Genomic DNA, 24,501 nt, shown 5'->3' with positions numbered 1-24,501 from the left:
GTAAAAAAGTCACTATTTGCAGATGATGTGATACTCTATATAGAGAACCTTAAAAGTCTCCACCAAAAAACTATTAGAACTGATAAAAGAATTCAGCAAAGCTGCAGGATATAAGATTAATATACAGAAATCTGTTGTGTTTCTACACACTAATAATGAAATATCAGAAAGTTTAAAAACAATCCCATTTAAAATTGCATCCAAAAAAAATACCTAAGAATAAACTTAACCAAGGAGGTGAAAGACCTATACTCTGAAAACTATAAAGCACTGAAGAAGGAAATTGACAATGATACAAAGAAATGTAAAGATACTCCATGCTCTTGGATTGGAAGAATTAATATTATTAAAATGGAGATACTACCCAAAGCAATCTACAGATTTAATGCAATCCCTATCAAAACACCCATGCCGGGCTTCCCTGGTGGCGCAGTGGTTGAGAATCTGTCTGCCAATGCAGGGGACATGGGTTCGTGCCCCGGTCTGGGAAGATCCCACATGCCACGGAGCAACTAGTCCCGTGAGCCACAATTACTGAGCCTGCGCGTCTGGAAGCTGTGCTCCGCAACAAGAGAGGCTGCAATAGTGAGAGGCCTGCACACCGCGATGAGGAGTGGCCCCCACTTGACTCAACTAGAGAAAGCCCTCGCACAGAAATGAAGAGCCAACACAGCCATAAATAAATAAAGAAAAAAATTAAAAAAAAACAAAAACAAAACACCCATGCCATTTTTCACAGAATTAGAATAAATAATCCTAAAATTTATATGATACCACAAAAGACCCAGAATTGCCAAAGCAATCCTGAGAACAAAGAACAAAGCTGGAGGTATAACCCTCCCAGACTTCAGACAATACTACAAAGTTAGAGTAATCAAAACAGTGTGGGGGGGCTTCCCTGGTGGTGCAGTGGTTAAGAGTCCACCTGCCGATGCAGGGGACACGGGTTCGTGCCCCGGTCCGGGAGGAACCCACATGCCGCGGAGCAGCTGGGCCTGTGAGCCGTGGCCACTGGGCCTGTGCATCCGGAGCCTGTGCTCTGCAACGGGAGAGGCCGCAGCAGTGAGAGGCCCGCGTACCGCAAAAAAAAAAAACAAAAACAGTGTGGTACTGGCACAAAAACAGACACATAGTTCAATGGAACAGAAGAGAGAGCCCAGAAATAAAACCATACACCTACAGTTAATTAATCTTCGACAAAGGAGGCAAGAATATACAATGGAGAAAAGACAGTCTCTTCAACAAGTGATGTTGGGGAAACTGGACAGCCAATTGCAAAATAATGAGATTAGAATGTTCCCTCATACCATACACAAAAATAAATTCAAAGTGATTTAAAGACCTAAATATAAGACATGACACCATAAAACTCCTAGAAAAAAATATGCAAAACACCCTTTGACATAAATCATAGCAATATTTGGCAGATCAGTCTCCTGAGGCAAAAGAAATAAACACAAAAATAAACAAATGAGACCTAATTAAACTTAAAACCTTTTGCACAAGGAAACCATCAACAAAGAGGAAAGCAACCTACAGAATGGGAGAAAATATTTGCAAATAAAGTGACTGACAAGGGGTTACTATTTGAAATATACAAACCACTCATACAATGCAATATCAAAAAAACCCAACCCAATCAAAGAGCTGACAGAAAACCTGAAAAAAATTTTTTCCAAAGAAGACATACAGATGATTAACATGAAAAGATGCTCAACATCACTAATTATTAGAAAAATGCAAATCAAAACCACAATGAGGTATCACCTCACACCTGTCAGAATGGCTATTATCAAAAAATCTATAAATAACAAATGTTGGAAAGGGTGTGGAGAAAAGGGAACCCTCGTACACTGCTGGTGGGAATGTAAATTGGTGCAGCCACTATGGAAAACAATATGGAGGTTCCTTAAAAAACTAAAAATAGACCTACCATATGATCCAGCAATTCCACTCCTGGGTATTTATCTGAAAAAAACCAAAAACACCAAGTCAAAAAGATACCTGCACCCCAATGTTCATAGCACCACTATTTACAATAGCCAAGACATGGAAGCAACTCAAACGTCCATTACCAGAGACTGGATTAAGAAGATATGCGAAATACATATGTGTGTGTGTGTGTGTGTGTGTGTGTCTGTGTATTCACACACACAATGGAACGACTCAGCCATAAAAAAGAATGAAGTATTGCATTTTGCAGCAAAATGAATGGATCTAGAGAATATTTTGGTTAGTGAAATAAGTCAGAAAGAGAAAGACAAATACTGTATGATATCACTTATATGTGGAATCTAAAAAATAATACAAATGAATGTATATGCAAAACAGAAACAGACTCATGGATATCGAAAACAAACTTGTGGCCACCAAAGGGGAGAGGGAAAGCGGGAGCGAACAGTTAGGAGTATGGGATTAACAGATACAAACTACTAGATATTAAAAAAGGAAAAAGGATATACTGTATAGCACAGAGAATTATACCCAGTATCTTGTAATACCGTATAGTGGCAAATAATCTGCAAAAATACTGAATACCTGAAACTAACACAATATTATAAACCAACTTTACTTCAATAAAAAAGATTAATATTTAAAAATCTACTGTATCTCTATATACAATCCATAACATTTAGAAATATACTTTTTAAAGATCATATTTATAATAGCAACAAAAATAAGGTCGCTCAGGAAAAATCTAAGAAAGCATGTATAATAGATTTATGGAGAAAATATAAAAGTTTATTGAAATACACTAAAGAAAACCTAAATAAATAGAGAGGTCCTCATGGATGGAATGACTCACTGTTAGAAAGACAGTTTTCCTCAAGGTAAACTACCCAATGCAATTCCAATTTTAAAAATAATGGACAGAGGACTGGGGCTGGCGGCGAGAACTCAGCCTGAAGGGGGCTAATGTTCCACAGCTAGCCGGCAGGGAGTCCGGGAAAACTCTGGAGCTGCCGAAGAGGCAAGAGACTTTTTCTTCCCTCTTGGTTTCCTGGTGCGCGAGGAGAGGGGATTAAGAGCGCTGCTTAAAGGGGCTCCACAGACGGGCGCGAGTCACGACTGAAAGCGCGGAGCCCAGTGACGGGCGTGGGACGCTGGGGCTGCTGCCGCCGCCAAGAAGCCTGTGTGCGAGCGCAGGTCACTGTCCACACCGCCCTTCCGGGAACCCGTGCAGCCCGCCACTGCCGGGGTCCCGGGATCCAGGGGCGGCTTCCCTGGGAGAACGCACGGCGCGCCTCGGGCTGGTGCAACGTCACGCCGACCTCTGCCGCTGCAGGCTCGCCCCGCACTCCGTGCCCCTCCCTCCCGCCCGGCCTGAGTGAGCCAGAGTCCCCGAAGAGGCTGCTCCTTTAACCCTGTCCTGTCTGAGCGAAGAACAGACGCCCTCCGGCGACCTACACGCAGAGGCGGGGCCAAATCCAAAGCTGAGACCCAGGAGCTGTGAGAACAAAGAAGAGAAAGGGAAACCTCTCCCAGCAGCCTCAGAAGCAGCGGATTAAAGCTCCACAATCAACTTGATGTACCCTGCATCTGTGGAACACATGAATAGACAACAAATCATCCCAAATTGAGGAGCCAGGAGTCAGTGCTGGGCCTCTGAGGTGGGAGAGCCAACTTCAGGACACTGGTCCACAAGAGACCTCCCAGCTCCACATAATATCAAATGGCGAAAATCTTCCAGAGATCTCCATATCAACACCAAGACCGAGGTTCACTCAACGACCAGCAAGCTACAGTGCTGGACACCCTATGCCAAACAACTAGCAAGACAGGAACACAACACCACCCATTAGCAGAGAGGTGGCCTAAAATCATAAAAAGTCCGCAGACACCCCAAAACACACCACCAGACGTGGACCTGCCCACCAGAAAGACAAGATCCAGCCTTATCCACCAGAACACAGGCACTAGTCCCCTCCACCAGGAAGCCTACACAACCCACTAAACCAACCTTAGCCACTGGGGACAGACACCAAAAACAACGGGAACTACGAACCTGCAGCCTGCAAAAAGGAGACCCCAAACACAGTAAGATAAGCAAAATGAGAAGACAGAAAAACACACAGCAGGAGAAGGAGCAAGATAAAAACCCACCAGACCTAACAAATGAAGAGGTAATAGGCAGTCTACCTGAAAAAGAATTCAGAATAATGATGGTAAAGATGATCCAAGATTCTATTTCCCAGATCCAAAATCTTGGAAATAGAATAGACAAAATGCAAGAAACAGTTAACAAGGACCTAGAAGAACTAAAGATGAATCAAGCATCAATTAAAAACACAATAAATGAAATAAAAAATACTCTAGATGGGATCAATAGCAGAATAACTGAGGCAGAACAACGGATAAGTGAGGTGGAAGATAAAATAGTGGAAATAACTGCTGCACAGCAAAATAAAGAAAAAAGAATGAAAAGAACAGAGGACAGTCTCAGAGACCTCTGGGACAACATTAAACGCACCAACATTCGAATTATAGGGGTTCCAGAAGAAGAAGAGAAAAAGAAAGGGACTGAGAAAATATTTGAAGAGATTATAGTTGAAAACTTCCCTAATATGGGAAAGGAAATAGTTAATCAAGTCCAAGAGGCACAGAGAGTCCCATACAGAATAAATCCAAGGAGAAATACACCAAGACACATATTAATCAAACTGTCAAAAATTAAACACAAAGAAATCATATTAAAAGCAGCAAGGCAAAAACAACAAATAACACACAAGGGAATCCCCATCAGGTTAACAGCTGATCTCTCAGCAGAAACTCTACAAGCCAGAAGGGAGTGGCAGGACATAATTAAAGTGATGAAGGAGAAAAACCTGCAACCAAGATTACTCTACCCAGCAAGGATCTCATTCAGATTTGATGGAGAAATTAAAACGTTTACAGACAAGCAAAAGCTGAGAGAATTCAGCACCACCAAACCAGCTTTACAACAAATGCTAAAGGAACTTCTCTAGGCAAGAAACACAACAGAAGGAAAAGACCTACAATAACGAACCCAAAACAATTAAGAAAATGGGAATAAGAACATACATATCGATAATTACCTTAAATGTAAATGGATTTAATGCTCCCACCAAAAGACAAAGATTGACTGAATGGATACAAAAACAAGACCCATATATATGCTGTCTACAAGAGACCCACTTCAGACCTAGAGACACATACAGACTGAAAGTAAGGGGATGGAAAAAGATATTCCATGCAAATGGAAACCAAAAGAAAGCTGGAGTATCAATTCTCATATCAGACAAAATAGACTTTAAAATAAAGACTATTACAAGAGACAAAGAAGGACACTACATAATGATCAAGGGATCAATCCAAGAAGAAGATATAACAATTGTAAATATTTATGCACCCAACATAGGAGCACCTCAATACATAAGGCAAATACTAACAGCCATAAAAGGGGAAATCGACAGTAACACAATCATAGTAGGGGACTTTAACACCCCACTTTCACCAATGGACAGATCATCCAAAATGAAAATAAATAAGGAAACACAAGCTTTAAATGATACATTAAACAAGGTGGACTTAATTGATATTTATAGGACATTCCATCCAAAAACAACAGAATACACATTTTTCTCAAGTGCTCATGGAGCATTCTCCAGGATAGATCATATCTTGGGCCACAAATCAAGCCTTGGTAAATTTAAGAAAATTGAAATTGTATCAAGTATCTTTTCCGACCACAATGCTATGAGACTAGATATCAACTACAGGAAAAGAGCTGTAAAAAATACAAACACATGGAGGCTAAACAATACACTACTTAATAACAAAGTGATCACTGAAAAAATCAAAGAGGAAATTAAAAAATACCTAGAAACAAATGACAATGGAGACACGACGACCCAAAACCTATGGGATGCAGCAAAAGCAGTTCTAAGAGGGAAGTTTATAGCAATACAATCCCACCTTAAGAAACAGGAAACATCTCGAATAAACAACCTAACCTTGCACCTAAAGCAATTAGAGAAAGAAGAACAAAAACATCCCAAAGTTAGCAGAAGGAAAGAAATCATAAAGATCAGATCAGAAATAAATGAAAAAGAAAAGAAGGAAACGATAGCAAACATCAATAAAACTAAAAGCTGGTTCTTTGAGAAGATAAACAAAATTGATAAACCATTAGCCAGACTCATCAAGAAAAAAAGGGAGAAGACTCAAATCAATAGAATTAGAAATGAAAAAGGAGAAGTAACAACTGACACTGCAGAAATACAAAAGATCATGAGAGATTACTACAAGCAACTCTATGCCAATAAAATGGACAACCTGGAAGAAATGGACAAATTCTTAGAAATGCACAACCTGCCAAGACTGAATCAGGAAGAAATAGAAAATATGAACAGACCAATCACAAGCACTGAAATTGAAACTGTGATAAAAAATCTTCCAACAAACAAAAGCCCAGGACCAGATGGCTTCACAGGTGAATTCTATCAAGCATTTAGAGAAGAGCTAACACCTATCCTTCTCAAACTCTTCCAAAATATAGCAGAGGGAGGAACACTCCCAAACTCATTCTACGAGGCCACCATCACCTTGATACCAAAACCAGACAAGGATGTCACAAAGAAAGAAAACTACAGGCCAATATCACTGATGAACATAGATGCAAAAATCCTCAACAAAATACTAGCAAACAGAATCCAACAGCACATTAAAAAGATCATACACCATGATCAAGTGGGGTTTATTCCAGGAATGCAAGGATTCTTCAATATACGCAAATCAATCAACGTGATACACCATATTAACAAATTGAAGGAGAAAAACCATATGATCATCTCAATAGATGCAGAGAAAGCTTTCGACAAAATTCAACACCCATTTATGATAAAAACCCTGCAGAAAGTAGGCATAGAGGGCACTTTCCTCAACATAATAAAGGCCATATATGACAAACCCACAGCCAGCATCGTCCTCAATGGTGAAAAACTGAAACCATTTCCACTAAGATCAGGAACAAGACAAGGTTGCCCACTCTCACCACTCTTATTCAACATAGTTTTGGAAGTTTTAGCCACAGCAATCAGAGAAGAAAAGGAAATAAAAGGAATCCAAATCGGAAAAGAAGAAGTAAAGCTGTCACTGTTTGCAGATGACATGATACTATACATAGAGAATCCTAAAGATGCTACCAGAAAACTACTAGAGCTAATCAATGAATTTGGTAAAGTTGCAGGATACAAAATTAATGCACAGAAATCTCTGGCATTCCTATATACTAATGATGAAAAATCTGAAAGTGAAATCAAGGAAACACTCCCATTTACCATTGCAACAAAAAGAATAAAATACCTAGGAATAAACCTACCTAAGGAGACAAAAGATCTGTATGCAGAAAATTATAAGACACTGATGAAAGAAATTAAAGATGATACAAATAGATGGAGAGATGTACCATGTTCTTGGATTGGAAGAATCAACATTGTGAAAATGACTCTACTACCCAAAGCAATCTACAGATTCAATGCAATCCCTATCAAACTACCTGTGGCATTTTTCACAGAACTAGAGCAAAAAATTTCACAATTTGTATGGAAACACAAAAGACCCCGAATAGCCAAAGCAATCTTGAGAACGAAAAACGGAGCTGGAGGAATCAGGCTCCCTGACTTCAGACTATACTACAAAGCTACAGTAATCAAGAAAGTATGGTACTGGCACAAAATCAGAAATATAGATCAATGGAACAGGAGAGAAAGCCCAGAGTTAAACCCACGGACATATGGTCACCTTATCTTTGATAAAGGAGGCAGGAATGTACAGTGGAGAAAGGACAGCCTCTTCAATAAGTGGTGCTGGGAAAACTGGATAGGGACATGTAAAAGTATGAGATTAGATCACTCCCTAACACCATACACAAAAATAGGCTCAAAATGGATTAAAGACCTAAATGTAAGGCCAGACACTATCAAACTCTTAGAGGAAAACATAGGCAGAACACTCTATGACATAAATCACAGCAAGATCCTTTTGGACCCACCTCCTAGAGAAATGGAAATAAAGACAAAAATAAACACATGGGACCTAATGAAACTTAAAAGCTTTTGCACAGCAAAGGAAACCATAAACAAGACCAAAAGACAACCCTCAGAATGGGAGAAAATATTTGCCAATGAAGCAACTGACAAAGGATTAATCTCCAAAATTTATAAGCAGCTCATGCAGCTCAATAACAAAAAAACAAACAACCCAATCCAAAAATGGGCAGAAGACCTAAATAGACATTTCTCCACAGAAGATATACAGACTGCCAACAAACACATGAAAGGATGCTCAACATCTTTACTCATTAGAGAAATGCAAATCAAAACTACAATGAGATATCATCTCACACCAGTCAGAATGGCCATCATCAAAAAATCTAGAAAAAATAAATGCTGGAGAGGGTGTGGAAAAAAGGGAACACTCTTGCACTGCTGGTGGGAATGTGAATTGGTACAGCCACTATGGAGAACGGTGTGGAGGTTCCTTAAAAAACTACAAATAGAACTACCATATGACCCAGCAATCCCACTACTGGGCATATACCCTGAGAAAACCATAATTCAAAAAGAGACATGTACCAAAATGTTCATAGCAGCCCTATTTACAATAGCCCGGAGATGGAAACAACCTAAGTGTCCATCATCGGATGAATGGGTAAAGAAGATGTGGCACATATATACAATGGAATATTACTCAGCCATAAAAAGAAATGAAATTGAGCTATTTGTAATGAGGTGGATGGACCTAGAGTCTGTCATACAGAGTGAAGTAAGTCAGAAAGAGAAAGACAAATACTGTATGCTGACACATATATATGGAATTTAAGAAAAAAAATGTCATGAAGAACATAGGGGTAAGACAGGAATAAAGACACAGACCTACTAGAGAATGCACTTGAGGATATGGGGAGGGGGAAGGGTAAGCTGTGACAAAGTGAAAGAGCGGCATGGACATATATACACTACCAAACGTAAGGTAGATAGCTAGTGGGAAGCAGCCGCATAGCACAGGGAGATCAGCTCGGTGCTTTGTGACCGCCTGGAGGGGTGGGATAGGGAGGGTGGGAGGGAGACGCAAAAGGGAGGGGATATGGGAACATATGTATATGTATAACTGATTAAATTTGTTATAAAGCAAAAAATAAAAAAATAAAAAATAAATAAAATAAAATAAAAATAAAAATAATGGACAGAGTTGAGCTTTAAAAATTTTTTGCATGATTTCATAACAAAACAATTTTAAGTTTAATAGAGTAGGAGGGCGTTTAGTGAAGCTTGAAAATTAAAAGGGAGGCAGAGTCCTAATAGCACTTTTACTAACCATCTCAGAAAGAATCATACATCACACAAAATTGCCAGATTTTAGAATCTTGGATGTTCATATTTTGCTATAATTTTTTCTATCATTATTAACTATGAAATCCTTAAATGAGCTTTTACTAGGAGCCAGGGAGAAGAGAGTGAGGGGCTGGAGAGACTACACCATCCTCCTTTGCCACCTGTGTGAAGGGGGAAAAGAAGGGTTATTACAGTTACAAGGGGAAGGAAAGAAGACCAGGACATAGAGGCCTGCCACCAGGAAGAAATGAGCATTTGCGGAACCCACGTGGGCCCGAAAAGACCTGTGGAGTTTTCTGGTAGGCTGCTTACAACCAATGACACCACAATACAAACTGAATTAATTTGAAAAACTGCGGAGGGTGGGTTGGAAGCAAAGGAAAATGAGTCAATTGTACTAACTGTAAGAGTTGAGTTACTCTCTGTACTATAGTCAAGTTCCAAATTTGATTCTGAGATTCCTAGCTGCCAGGAATAATAAAAACAAAAGTATGACAAGTGTTACAGTGCTCATTACTAGAAATGAGGCAACATGTTGAGTTCACAATATCCTTAAGTAAAGTGTATAAGAAATCACTGTCAGTCTGGATTCTTACATGTAAGAAACAGATGCCATCTCCAGCTAAGTCACTAAACAGACAGTGGGATAGCTCACAGAATCTACTATAAGGGACTTATATGCAGGCTCAAAACCAAGCCACAAAACAAAAAATACATGGAAGCATGTTTCAGAATTGATGTGGAGATAAAATCGCTCCCTTCAGTGTCACTGGATACTGCCACTTCCAGCTACTAGTGCAGCTGTGCAGTGCATCTGGCAGCATCTGATTGGTAGAGCCGAGGTCACATATCTGTGCCCCAGCTGCAAAAGAGGAAGGGAAAGTAATTATCTGACACTTTTAGCTCCTATAGTATACCCTACCATACGAACCAAATAATTTTGGGGTTAGGAATTCCACAAACATAAAAAGTGGTTCTGCTGCTGGGCAGCCAAAGCAGATGATAAATTTCCTGAAAATAACCATAACTGTCTTCTGAGTTTGCTCTATAGTAAATGAAGTCCATCCTGGGAGGGGCTTAACTAAGATAGCAACTTGTTCCTTGTTCCATATTGACTTACTGACCTAACACTTCTCAATCAAATGATGTATTATAATCCTGCATTTATTTACTGTTTTCAGTAGAGGCTCTTAATACATCCATGTATGTAGTTTTACTGGATCAATTTAACTTGATCCAAGAGTAGAACCCGGAATGCCTGAAGGAGTGGCTAGATTAGCAAATCCTTCTTATTATCTCAAAGGGCTCTTAATAAAACTGAATCCGTCCGTTATAAAAGCAAATGATTAGGTTAAGAGCAGAAATATCAACATGTAATAAACATTTGTTTACTTTAAAATGAAATTAGCCACTATCTGAATAGAAACTGAAATTCCCACCAAAAGATAAATTTCAAAAGTGACAGAGGTGCATATGAAGAATTGAAAACTGAAATAATAAAAAAGCTACTGGGGAGAAGATTAATTCAACTACATGCACAACCATCTCAAAAGACAAAGTGAGCTCTGTTGTCTTCTTCCTGAGTGGTGACTGCAAATGACAAGGAAGATTCCATAATTGCCTGCTTCTCTCTGTGGCACTGAGTGGAGCCTGCTTTGCTAGATGACTTCAATTGCAGGCTATTTCAAAAGGTGGATACAGGGACAGTATATTATTTAGAGTATGGCTGCCAGTGAGGATGGGTGAGGCATGCTTAGGCTTGCTGCAGGATGATGATCCTTGGATTATATGGACAAATTAGCATGAAGCATGTAACCTAAGACTACCCCTCAGAAATCTCCAGGTCCAGTGCTTAACCAGTATCTAAAATGTTCTCTACTGATAACATAATATGTAGAATTAGAAGGAAATGCTCCTGGAAAGGGAAGAGATGGAAAATATGAATCCGAGTCGCTGGGAGAAGAAAGCCCTTTTCAGCTGCTCACAGAGATGCTGCCTGTCCTAGGGGCAGTCTGGGCTTCTCTCCATACCTTCATCAAAACCGCTTCTCTACTACTCTTGCTTAACAAACCCAAGCGCTGTATGTGAGTCACTTTTACCAGCAATACAGACAGGCCTCGGTAACTGTTGAACATCATGAACAAACAATCCTGACTCACTAAAAAGAAAAAAATATACATTAAACATCATAGCAAGATTGAAGCAGAGAAAAAAATTCAGGGCAGAAAGAGAGTTATCTGATAATGCATGAGATTGTTTTGGTTGATATTGCTGATTAATAAGGATTTATTTTTAATACCAGATTTTCAACATATAATTTTCTCAACCCATTTAGAAAAACACTGGGGTTAACTATTCAGAGGTTGTCATTTTACTGTGAAAAATGGAAAACTGCTTAGAGCTAACATTACGAGATTTTGATCTACTTATTATTTCTTAGTTAATAGAAGCCAATAAATTAAAGTCAACATACCTTCAAAAAAGGTATTGGTTTCGGCTGGTGATATTTTTTCCCCTAATTTTCTGTTAGTATTCCTAATCACAACACACACACACACACACACTCTCTCTCTCTCTCTCTCTTCCAAGAATATGGAAGACTAAAAGATGTGAAAATCTTTTACCACAGAAAGTTAGAAATGCTGACAAATATAGCACTCTGTTAAGTGTATAGGCGAGATGTCAATAAAGTGAATTTCCAAGGGCCCCCAAACAAGAGGGAGCAGAAAACAAAAAGCAGTAATAGGATGGGAAGGGGAGCTTCTGATATCAGGAATCAAGATTTGGGTTGTAATAGCCACTCACTGACAGAGATAAGAACTTTGAGACCAAGAAAGCAAGACATTGGAATCAAAATTCCCACACAGAATTGGATCTCTTAAAGAGCTATAAACCAATGGCCAGGAGAAAATATTGCAGGGGGACATGAAAATGCATAAGATTGTGCCATTTGCTACCATAAGTGGCTTTGGGTCAGGAGAAACATCTTGTGAGAAAGTCTGCCTTCAGGTTGGTTTGGTATTTATTTTAGTTGCATGGACTGGGCACTCCAAGTCAAGAAATTAACAGACTGGTAATATTTTTGTGAGGCCTGATAGAAACAGACAGAAGTTGGGAATTCCCTGGCGGCCCAGTGGTTGGGACTCCCACACTTCCACTGCAGGGAGCATGGGTTTGATTCCTGGTTGGGGAACTAGGATCCCACAAGCCATGCAGCATGGCCAAAAAAAATTTTTTTAATAAAATAAATAAATAAAAAGAAACAGAAGCAAAATTCTTTGGAAGGACTCACCTAAAGCCCAGGCTACATAGGATTTTTATGGATAAAGCCCCACTTAAAATGAACTCATTTTCCAAAATACAAAACTCAAAAGGGAACAATCTTCCATAAAGAAATGTCAGCAAAGATAGAGAGCCAGATTATATTCCTAAGAATGTGAGATAATGGAGAACTTAATTACATAAATCCTATTACACAAGTAATTTTGAGCTTAATGGAAAATATGCTAACATATATATAGAGAGAAATTTTTTCTGGAGCTATATTGTAAAGAAATTAATTATGTAGGTCTAATAGCATAAGGGACTTTGAATACCAAAAAGAGTTATATAACCAACAGTGATTGGGCAGAAAATAAAAAGACTGTGGTGATGGAAAACAGATCAGTGGGTTGCCATGGGTTAGAGGTAAGGCGAGGGTGTAACTATAAAGGGAGTTTTTGGAGTGATGGAACTGTTCTGTATCCTGATTGTGGTTGTGGATACATGAATCTGTATAGGTGTTTGAATTCATGGCACTGTGCACCCACAAAAAAAATCAATTTTGCTGTATGATAATTTAAAAATAAAAATAAAGAAGTGTTTTTAAATATACTTTCGAAAACAAAGTAGAATTATAGAAATGAAAGATATAAAAATATAGTCATTAAAAATAAAATTCATTGGAAGGGTTAAACAGCAGGTGAACACAACTGAAGAGAGAGATTTGGTCAACTGTATAATAGACATGAAGAAATTACCCAAAATGAGAGAGAGAAAGAGACAGAGAGCGAAAGAGTAAGAGAGAGCAAGAGAATGCATATGCAAGAGATGTTAAGAGACATAGAGTAAGGGAAGACTAACATAAAATCTAACAGAAGTGCCAGGTGGGAAGAACAGAGAAAATGAGAGACTAGAGGACTGACAGGCAATGTTTGAGAAAAATACAAAGACTGAAATGTTTACCAAAATTACAGAGAAATATAAATATTTAGATTCAGGAAACAAAATAAGTTGCAAGATGGAGAAATTAAATTCATACCTAGACAAATACTGTTGAAAATGCAGAAAATTCTTAAAAACAACTAAAGATAAAAGATTACCTACAAACGAACACTCATCAGTATACTAGCAGATTTGTAATCATCAGCAATAGAAGTCATAAATCAGTGGAAAGAATTACCAGAATATACACTGAACTATGCCCTATGATTTAAAAAGTGAATTCTTTTTGAGAAGAAAAAAAGAAGTTGAGTCATCTCTTTTCCTGTCAAAGATTGCTTGGCAGTAATTCTGTAAATCAGAAGAATAGCCTGGCAACTGAAAACTGAACCCAGCAATTGAAACAAATGTTAAATCACAGGTATTTTCCACTAATTAAGGCTATGTGATTCTATGAAGGAATGTGCCTGGGTTAATGGTCAAGTGGAAAAAGCTTATTGAAGAAACAGCATGTGATATCTAAGTACAATGCCAGATGTTGGGGTCAACTAACCTAGATTTTGGCTATTTAGACAAGAGAGACATAATGGTGGTCAGCAGTGTTTAATTTACATAAAGTTCTAATGCACTGACCTGTAAAGGCTGTCACGTAATATTCTTAATGCTTAATAGTTTGTATGTAATAAAATAAAGCTATCAATGTATTTCAAATGGTTTGATTAGATTTTTAGGGCTATCCTTTCTCATAAATGATACTTTTTTTTTACTACAAAAGTAATTCCTGTGTGTTGCAGAAAAATTTTTAATTTTAATTTTAATTTAATTTAATTTAATTTTAGTCACAAGAAAAAATATTTGTATTTCCTTTAATCTCATCACCCAAAGAAAACATTTATCAGCTTTTTAGAATATTCCAAGTATACCCTATTTTATTATTTTTTAATTAAAATTTTTATTTTGAGAGACTTACAGATTCACATGCAATTCTAGGAAATAATACAGACAGATACTGGGACGCCTCCATCCAGTTTCCCCCAAAAGTAACATCTTGTAAAACTATAGTACAATATCATAGCCAGTATATTAACATTAATACAGTCAAAACACAACATTTCCTTCACCACAAGAATTTTTCACATTGTCCTTTTAAAACAAACCTGAGAATTCCCAAGTTTTGTACTTAATAGCAAACCATAATAGAGTACTCCATTATAACATAAAGTTAATTCTACTGTGGATTATTTTCATTCTCTTGCACTCTCTCTGAACTTTGGACATCCCCGTTATTCCTCAACATCAGCAATATAAATGGCTTCTTCTATATTTGTGAGTAACTGATCAGTCACCTTCCCCCTTACAAGGGGGAGAAGGATCTATGACAAGCATAAAAATACTATGTGATAAGCATAACGATAGCTAACATTCATTCTACACTTTCCATGTGCCAGACAGTATGTTATTCATTTAACAAGTATTAAATATTTTGATTCTCACAACACATCCGTGAGGCAGATACTATTAAATTCCCCATTATGTAGATGAGGAAACTAAGGCTCAAGAATGTTAGGTAACTTGCCCAAGTCACACACAGTTAACAGTGGCATAACCAGGATTAAATCCATAAGGTTTTTGGGAAAGTGGAGGTATTAGGGAAAAAGAAAAACTAGTGTAGGTAAGAAGGATCAGCAGAGGAGTGTGCAGGTTGTAAGCAACATTGAATAGAACAGTCACCATAAGAAAATGACACGTGATGATGAGAGAATTAGTTTTGGGGGAAGAGGAGTCCAGGTAGAAATGACAGTTCTAAGACCCAAAGTTGCGGAGGGCCTGGCATGTTTGAAGAATGGCCAGGAGGCTGGTGTGGCTAAAGCAAAATGATCCAGTGGAAGAGTAGCAGTAGATGAGGTAAAGAGACATATATAGGCATGAAAGTCACTGAAAAGTTTTGGGATTTTTTTTGAGGGACAGTGCTGTCTTTGTGGGTTATTTCTTTGTTTTTGTTTTTTTGTTTTTTTGTGGTACGAGGGCCTCTCACTGTTGTGGCCTCTCCCGTTGGCGGAGCACAGGCTTCAGATGCACAGGCTCAGCGGCCATGGCTCACCGGCCCAGCCGCTCCGTGGCATGTGGGATCTTCCCAGACCGGGGCACGAACCCGTGTCCCCTGCATCGACAGGCGGACTCTCAACCACTGCGCCACCAGGGAAGCCCCCTATTTCTTTGTTTTTAATAACAGCTTTATTGTATTACAATTCACATACCATAAAGTTCACACTAATAAAGTGTACAATTCAGTAGTTTATAGTATATTCAGAGCTGTGATACCATTATCACAATCCAACTCCAGAGTATTTTCATCACCCACAAAATAATCCCCATACTTAGCAGCTGTTCCTCATTTCACTCTTCCCCTAGCCCCTGGAAACCACTAATTTACTTCCTGTCTCTATGGAATTGCCTATTCTGAACATTTCATATAAAAAGAATCACACAATATGTGGCCTTCTGTGTCTGATTTCTTCTGCTTGGCATAACAGTTTCTAGGTTCAGCCACATTGTAGCATGTATCAGTACTTTGTTACTTTTTAGGGCTGAATGATACCACATTTTGTATATCAATTTGGCACTGGGCTACACAACTGACAAATATGTTTGCCAGTATATTATAAAGGATACAACTCAGGAATAGACAAATGGAAGAGATGCATAGGGAAAGGTACTGGCAGGTGGTGGTGGTGAATGAGGAGTATTTGTTGAGGTGCTGCATAAAGCTTCCATGCCCTCTCCAGGCACACCACCTCCCAGGACCTCAACATGTTCACCAACTGAGTTATCTAAACCTCACTGATTAGGAGTTTGTACGCACATTTCATTGCACAGACATGAATGATTAAATTATTGGCCATTGGTGACTGAACTCAATCTACAGCTCCCCTCTCCTCCTCTGAGGTGGGGATGGGGAACTGAAAGATCAAACCCTCTTATTCTGGCTTGATCTTTTCTAGCCCCAAATCTGAAGCTATGTAGGAGACCCAGTCAGGAGTCATCTCATTAGCATATAAAAAACACCCTTATCTCTCAGGAGATTCCTAGGGTTTTAGCAGCTCCTGCCAAGAAGGAGGTGGGGCCAGCAAAGACCAAATATATTTCTTATTATGACACAATACCATGTAGTAATATTTGATTTTTGAACCCCAAAAGTAGAATAGGTACTAAAATTTTAGAATGTACCAGTTATGCAGCTGAATTCTGATATTTTCCCCTCTGATTTTGTCTAGTATTTTGTCTAGTATTTTAATCCACCATCATTTCTGAAACACCTGAACAACATCTGCCATCCAGCTCCAATTGGGAAGAGACACCTATTTAAAAAAATCCAAGAAACACCTCATGGGTTGTCATTCTCTTGTATTCACACTTATCACCAAGTCATTGTCTGCCCCAAGTTGTATACTGGTACATCCTTGGCTAATTTCAAGACAGCACTAGCTATTTGTTACTACCATTTGAAAAAGAGCAAGTTTCCTACATCTGGGGCTAAAAATAACGGTAGGCCATCTACCTCTTTAATGTTCTAAAATCTTGACAAGAAGACACATATGGCCAAATTTAGAAGTACGGCCAAGATGCCATGTAATGGCTACAACAAATTAAATTGTCACAATAGCTGCCAAGAAATCCCCCAAAAGTATCTGAGGCAACTGATGCTAAAAGATGATAAAGAAGATTCTGGAGACCATGGGATTGTCAATAAAAAATTCAAAGAAGCCAGAAAAAAAAAGTCAGTGAAATAGTTGTCAAAGTAGACAAGAGCAAGAAAGAGGACTCAAAAAGAAGCCAAGTGTCATTTAGGAAGCAATTATCTGATAACACAAAACTCAGAGCCCTCTTGGACTTAACCTTCATGTACATATTAAATATCAGTTAACTGATAAGGCTTGGTGGATTATATTTGCCAAAGGTTATTTGTATTTCAAAAAGAAATTAACTTCTGAAACAATGGAATGCTTTAATTCATTCAACAAATATTTGCTAAGCACCTACTGGGGATATGATGGTGAGCACAACGGAAACTTTTGCTGGGGTCATGGAGTTTAGGAGCTAGAGGTAAAGCCAGATATCAATCAAACAACACTAACATCTGTGCAATTGCAAACTGAGGTAAATAAGTGTGCCAAAAAGAAGAAAAATTATTTTGTGAGAGTTTATACCAAAGAATCTAAATCAAGGAAGTATCCTGGAAGAAGTAACCATTAAACTGAGATCTGAAGGATGAGTTGGGTTGAACGGTCTGAGCCTTAAAGTGAAACAGGATTTTTACCGAAGAGCTGGTGTATTACTTTGCTAGGGCTGCCATAACAAAGTATCACAAACTAGGTGGCTTAAACAACAGAAATTTATTGTCTCACAGTTCTAAAAGGTAGAAGTCAAGGTGTCAGTAAAATTGGTTCCTTCTGAGAGTGGTGAGGCAAAATCTGTTCCATTCCTCTCTCCCAGATTCTGGCAGTTTGCTGGCAATCTTTGGTGCTCCTTGGCTTGTAGATTTTCTGCTTCATCTTCATATGGCATTCACACTGTGTGCATATCTGTGCCTAAATTTCCCCTTTTTATAAGGACACCAGTCATATTAAATTAGGGATTCACCTTAATCCTCATCTTAATTGATTATATCTGCAGTGACCCTATTTCCAAACAAGGTCACATTTTGAGGCTAGGACTTCAACATATGTATTTTGCAGGTATAAAATTCAATCCATTAACAGCTGGGGAAGTTACAGTGGGAAGCAAAAAGGGTCTCAAATTCACCTCCTGACTTCAGATGGGTTGCTAATGAGAATAAAAATTTTCATTTCAGAGACCTTCAGGAAATTCCGTGTCCTCAAGGGAGAGTTGGACTGCATTTATACTAAGAAGGAGGCAGAAACTAAGAAGAAATTGAGGCTACAGGACATTAGTGGATTATGGAGTAGGAATACGAGGGAACACAGTGGAAAGTTTGGGAGGTGGGAGAGGTTTGGATTAAGGACAAGGGGCTATAGACAATTATGAGCATGAAGGGCAGGTAGAGGAAATTGGTCAGGAGTACTTACTTATACTGAGGTCTCTGACTGATGAAAACAGGAATAAGAAGCAAGATGGCTTTAATCTCAAATGCCTTTTTTTTTTTTTTTTTTCTTTTTGCGGTATGCGGGCCTCTCACTGTCGTGGCTTCTCCCGTTGCGGAGCACAGACTCCGGATGCGCAGGCCCAGCGGCCATGGCTCACGGGCCCAGCCGCTCCGCGGCATATGGGATCCTCCCAGATCGGGGCACGAACCCGTATCCCCTGCATCGGCAGGCGGACTCTCAACCACTGCACCACCAGGGAGGCCCTCAAATGCCTTTTTGAGAAAGGCCAAAAGACCTCCCAGTCTAGAGCAATATCAGGCTCAAGAGTCATAGTCCATGGTCTCCTGGACAGAACTGGGATCAAATACTGGCTCTACCATTCACTAGATGTATGGGGTTGGGCCAGGTACAGCACCTCTCTAAGCCTCAGCTTCCTCGTTTACAAAATGGGTATCGTAATAACTCTTAGTTGAGGAAGCTTGTGCAGTAAATCTCAATATCACTATTGAAGGCCTGGAGGATTCTCATGCCCTCAGCAAATTGTATGATCTCTCAGATTCTCTATTTCCTGATTTTAAAGTTGGAATAGCAATGCCTTATAAGGGGTTGCAACAATTTGTGGAAATCTTGTTTATTAAAGTGATTTGAAAACAGAAAAATGTGAATTTTCCTAGTTATACTGAGTCAAGATTGTGTCCTGTGACTGCATCTGAATGCACCACAGGAGGGTGCATAAAGAAGGCAGTCTCCACTCTGCATAAGGAAAGCAGCTCCACTCCATTCTACTTTTCTCCTCTTCCCCAGTGTAAGTTAAACCTGTGTGCCAATTTATCTTCCTTAATCTACCTGGTCCTATTAAGAGATCATTCCTAGTATTTTCACTCTAGTTTATGGAGGAGGGGAAATCCTTCTCCTCTTTGGGCTTACTCTAAAAATGCATATCCAGTCAGAGCCCCAGTTTTATTCCCCAGAGATCCTGGATGTCTTAAACTGATCTTGTAAGAGTGTTCATCTTTGGGTTTAGTCTCTGAAAAAATCTCTTTCTGGTCCTGTATGCCTCTTTTATTCTCTAGAGTCTAGAAGAATTAGACAGTATAGTAAGTTGAATAGCTCTTCCCCAAAGGTATGTCCAAGCCCTACCCTCTATTTATTTGGAAATAGGGTGTTGCAGATGTAACTAAATTAAGGATCTCAGCATGAGATTATGCTGGATTTAGGGAGGCACTAAATCCAATAACCAACGTCCTTATAAGAGAAAGGAGAGGAAGATTTGACAACACAGAGAGATCCAGAGGAAAAGGCCATGTGAATATTCAGTCAGAGACTGGAGTGATTCAGCTACAAGCCAAGGAATACCAAGGATTTCTGACAACCACTAGAACCAGGAGACAGGCCATGGAAGAGATTCTCCCTCAGAGACTCCAGGAGGAACCAATCCTGCCAAAACCTTGATTTTGGACTTCTGGCCTCCAGAACTGTGGGAGAATACATTTCTATTGTTTCAAGCCACTCAGTTTGTAGTAATTTTTATGGAAGACTCAGGAAACTAATACAGGCATGTTTCAAACTCAAGAAGAATTTTCTAAACACTTGTTTTGTGCCATACATGGTGCTAGCCCTTTCATGCAATTTATTCTTAGCACCTGAGTCTGTTCTGCACCTAACTCTTTGATTTCCTAGTTGTGTGCAAATGTACAAGACCCTTATCAGTCTTGCTGTGGAGCTGGGGGTGGGGTATCAATTTTATTAATTTTTTCAGGGTTTAACTTTTTATGTTGATTTTTTTCTCTTTTGGCTATTTGATTTCTGTTTTACTGATTTCTCCTCTTCATTTTTTCCTTCCTTCTACTTTCTTTACAATTAATTTACTGCTCTTTTTCTAGCCATTTGAGATAATGTTTAGATCAGTGATTTTCAGTCTGCCTTTTCTTTTTTTTATATATACATTTATTTATTTATTTTTGGCTGTGTTGGGTCCTCTTTGCTGCACGCAGGCTTTCTCTAGTTGCAGCAAGCGGGGGCTAGTCTTCAGTTGTGGTGCACGGGCCTCTCACCGTGGTGGCTTCTCTTGTTGTGGAGCACGGGCTCTAGGTGTGTGGGCCTCAGTAGTTGTGACACGTGGGCTCGGCAGTTGCAGCATGCAGGCCCAGTTGCTCTGCAGCATGTGGGATCTTCCCGGACCAGGGCTCGAACCTGTGTCCCCTGCATTGGCAGGAGGATTCCCAACCACTGCAACACCAGGGAAGCTCTTCTTTTCTAATATTTACATTTAAAGCTAAAAAAAATTATCCTCTAAGAGCTTTTTCTTTTTCTTCTAAGTTTTTTCTTTTTCTCTTTTTTTCTTGTATTTAATGAGATGCTGATGATAACTAAACTTACTGTGGTAATCATTTTATGATATATGTAAGTCAAATCAGTATCCTGTATACCTTTAACTTATATAGTGCTGTATGTCGACTGTATCTCAATAAAACTGGGGAAAAATGATCCTTGAAGCGCTGCTTTAATTGCAAACCACAGGTTTTGATATGTTATATGTACATTATCCTTCAAACAAAAATATTTTAAAATTTCTGTTGTCAGACTTCCCTGGTGGTCCAGTGGTTAAGACTTTGCCTTCCAATGCAGGGGGTGTGGGTTTGATCCCTGGTTGGGGAGCATGTAGTTTTTTGGCTATGTGCCTCATGGCCAAAAACCAAAAAAACATAAAACAGAAGCAATACTGTAACAAATTCAATAAAGACTTTAAAAACTGTCCACATCAAAAAAATCTTAAAAAATAAAATTTCTGTTGTGATTTCTCTTTTGACCCAAAGATTGTTTCAAAATAGACAACTTAAATACCAAATGATGATTTTTCTAGTTATCTTACTGTAAATGTTCTTAGCTTAATTCCACTGTGATCAGGAAACATACTCCATATGATTTAAATTATTTGAAATTTGTTGAGACTTACATGATTTAATATAAGATCTATTTTGGTAAATGTTCCATATGGACTTGAAAGAATGTATATCACAGAATACCTTGTGCCTATAAAGTTTGTTATTCATGATATTCAAATCTTTTATGTTCTCACTAATTTTTGTCTGCTTTTTCTATTAGTTACTAAGAGAGCTATGTTAAAATCTCCAAATATGATTATAAATTATCTATATACTTTATAAGTTCTGACATTTTTTATTTTATATATTTTGAGTCTATATTTTAATATTTTAAAATGGCATTTTTATCATTATAGAATATTCCTTAAGATTTTTAGAAATACTTCTTTGCCTAAAATCCTTCTTTATTGTCATTTCAAATCACTTCTCCCTGAAAGAAACACTGTTGAAAGTTTGATGTATAGCCTTTTAGATCCTTCTCTATAAGTTTACAAACACATATACAGTGTATAATTTTGTTGTGTGTATGTTTAAAGATGAATGGAATATTATGTACTATTATGCAATTTCCTTTTTCCTCTCTTAATAAGTCTTGAGAATCTTTCTATATTCCTATATTTATAGACCCAAAATCCATCCTCACCAGAATGGATACCTGTGCCTATTTTTAAAATATTAGCTCCAGAGGCAATTCAATGGAAAAAGGACAGTCTCTTCAACACATGTCGCTGGGACAGTTGGACATCCACATGCAAAAAAATAAACCTAGACAAAGACTTAACACCTTCCACAAAAATTAATTCAAAGTTTACCATAGACCCAAATGTAAAATGCAAAACTATAAAACTTCTAAAAGATAATATAGGAGAAAACCTAGTTGACCTTGGGTTTTGTGACTTTTTACATAGAACCTCAAAAGCTTGATCCATGAAAAGAAAAATAAGGTAAGTTGGACTTCTGAAATTAAAAGCTTCTGCTCTGCAAAAGACACTGGTAAGAGAATAAAAACACAAGCTACAGACCAGGTGAAAATATATGCAAAACACAAAACAATGAAAGACTGGTATCCAAAATACACAAAGGACTCTTAAAACTTAGCAATAAGAAAACAGCCCAATAAAAAATGTGCAAAAGTTCTGAAGAGACACCTCTCTAAAGGATATATACATATGGCAAATAAACATATGAAAAGATTCTCAACATAATTTATCACTAAGACTTGAAAATTAAAACAACAGTGAGATGTTACTACATATCAGAATGGCTAATATACCAAAACACAAAACAAAACAAAACCCCAAAAACCTGAGAATACCAACTGCTAGCAAGGATGTGGAGAAAAGGACTTATTCATGCTGGTGGGACTGCAAAATGGTACAACCACTTTGGAAGACAGCTGGGCAATTCTTCTTATAAAGCTAAACATAGTATTACCATACAATCCAGTAATCATTCTCCTAAGTATTTACTCAACTGATCTGAAAACATACAAATATTTATAGCAGATTTATTCATATTCAGCAAAACTGGAAGCAACCAAGATGTCCTACAATAGGTGAATAAAGAAACTGTGGGGCTTCCCTGGTGGCGCAGTGGTTGAGAGTCTGCCTGCCGATGCAGGGGACACGGGTTCGTGCCCCGGTCCAGGAAGATCCCACATGCCGCGGAGCGGCTAGGCCCGTGAGCCAATGCCATTGAGACTGAGCGTCCGGAGCCTGTGCTCTGCAACGGGAGAGGCCACAACAGTGAGAGGCTGGTGTACCACACACACACACAAAAAAACTGTGGTACATCCAGACAATAGAATATCACTCTGTGATTAAAAAAAAAAAGAAGTGAGCTATCAAGCCTCAAAAAGACATGCATGAATCTTAAATGTAAGTTGCTAAGTGAAGTAAGTTACTTTGAAAAGCCTACATAGTGTGTGATTCCAAGCATATGACATCCTGGAAAAAGAAAAACTATAGTGATGGTAAAAAGATCAGTGTCTGCCAGGGATTCAGGAAAAGGAGAGAAGGGTGGAATAGGTGAAGCACAGAGGATTTTTTTTGAGCAATAAAATTATTCTGTATGATACTGTAATTGTGTATGCATGTCACTGCATTTTTTAAAACAGCAGAATTTTACGATACAAAGAGTGAACCTTAATGTATGCAGTTTTAAAAAATTCATTTAGGAGATCAGGAAATTCCAGGAAAAAGTGCAGAATGTGACAAAATAACTGATTTACAAATATATGAAATTATCTTACCGTAGGGAATGGGGGAACTGCTGACCTAATTAACTTCCAGAAATGAGTGGAGTCTATAAGACAAAAGGTAAAAGAAACTGTCCATAAGGGCCAGACTCTTGTTTTCCACAGAGATTAAGGCTAACAACTCTAATACTCTATACAGATTACTGCATTTGGACAATTAAGTAAATTACAGTAAATTAGGGATGGTGCAAGGCAGATTTCTCACTGTTGGAGTGGGAGTTTACAGATAAGTAAGGGAAGGAAGCTAGAATGCTCTTTGTGATAACGGGTTACATTGGAGACATTAATATAAAATTGCATTAAGCTTAATGTAGATACAAATGATTACATACAAAAAGGCTTATAGATATGTACATATACATGGATTAGTATACACATATATTTCCTTGCACTGTCAGCTGAGAAGGTCTAGAAGCAACAATACCCCAGGAACAATGAGCACATCTGCATGCAATTCTTGGTTTATAATACCATTCTCCAATAAAAGGAACCATTGCTCTTTGGGAAAAAACGCTAGTTCTGGAACTAGAGCAGGAAATATGCAAGATGAGCCTGGAGTATCTTGTAGTGTCAGAATGTAAAGATAATGCTGACAACAACAAACCCAAAAGATGGAGTTATGTCAAAGAGACTTAAACTGAAAGAGCCAACTGAAAAAGCTCCCAATGGTCAAATATGGAACCATTTGAGCAATAAAA

General features: G+C 38.4%; 1 pseudogene; it reads right to left on the bottom strand.

Annotated features, from left to right (window-relative positions):
* Positions 1–10,084: 10,084 nt before the first annotated feature.
* The window catches only part of LOC132491637 (LLGL scribble cell polarity complex component 2-like), a 39,601-nt pseudogene continuing 25,184 nt past the window's right edge, over positions 10,085–24,501 (bottom strand).

The sequence above is a fragment of the Mesoplodon densirostris genome, chromosome 6, assembly GCF_025265405.1.
Source record: "Mesoplodon densirostris isolate mMesDen1 chromosome 6, mMesDen1 primary haplotype, whole genome shotgun sequence".
NCBI lineage: Eukaryota > Metazoa > Chordata > Mammalia > Artiodactyla > Ziphiidae > Mesoplodon > Mesoplodon densirostris.
The sequence above is the reverse complement of the archived record's forward strand: the minus strand, read 5'-3'. Positions and strand labels throughout refer to the sequence as shown.